Below are 1085 nucleotides of genomic sequence, written 5' to 3' on the forward strand. Positions count from 1 at the left end.
GTGTAACTGCATTGTGCTTTTCCTGTACTGATAGGTATTTAAGCCCCTGCTGCCCTGAATAAAGTTCTGTCCTGTCCTCTCCTATCCTGTCTGCTGTCTGTCCCTTTTTCTCTCTGTTTCTAAGCTGCATTCTGTCTCTTGTGTCTTGTGTTCATTCGGTTGGTCCTTCCCTGCACCTACGGATCCTAGGACCATCTCCACGGGCCGGAGAGTGGTCTGGCGCCCCCCCCCCCCCCCCCCCCCCGCAGTTTGTCTGTTCCCAGCAAACCTATCTTCAGTAAGTCTAATCTGACTTCCTCATTCAGCCATCAGACACTGTCCCACCAACCACTGAATGTCATAAATAGAATCTGACCTCAGACCCTCTTTCTTTACTCATTTCCACTGAGTTCTGACCTTAGGGCATTCTCTCCTGTCTGGACTTCAGCTGCTGTCTTCTTCCCTCACCCATCTGCACCACACTTCTCAGTTACAGTGCAAATTTTTTTTGTGGCACTGAGGGATTTAACTGTGTCTGGAAGAAAAAGCACAAAGAATATGGTTTCTCTGAGTCCTGCTTCTCACAAATGACAGAGCTTGCAATGTCTCTCCTCTCCTCTGCCCCTCCCCCGCGAGCATTCTGACAGTAGCCATTTCAGAATAGATGTTTCAGTAGAAGTTTACTTAAAATAATGTTCTCTAGAGAACTTTGATGGTGTTACCTGAGGTATTCTAACTTTGAGCCCTGGGAAAGAAGCATGCTTTGAACTCTTCAGACTAAACTGCTTTTTGCAACTGTGTTTGATTGTAATCATCAGCAAACACAAGCTTTTAGGGAAGACATGAAAAATTTGTATTGGGGGCCCAGAGAGATAGGTGAGAACATGCTTTGTGCCACCCAGATAACTAGTTTGAATCCCTGGCACCCTGTAAGATGCTAGGAGATGGTCTCTGGAGTACCACTACAGGTCACTCCTGAGCATGAAGTCAAGAATTACCCGTCTCCCCGCTCCCGCCTCCCCCCTCCCCCCCACCACTGTACTATCGTTTTGGCCATGAAGGCTTCATTTTATTCCAGGTACAGGGTGGTTTCCTGTGCAATTTAC

This window comes from Sorex fumeus, unplaced genomic scaffold, assembly GCF_029834395.1.
Source record: "Sorex fumeus unplaced genomic scaffold, SorFum_2.1 ptg000193l, whole genome shotgun sequence".
Taxonomy (NCBI): Eukaryota; Metazoa; Chordata; class Mammalia; order Eulipotyphla; family Soricidae; genus Sorex; species Sorex fumeus.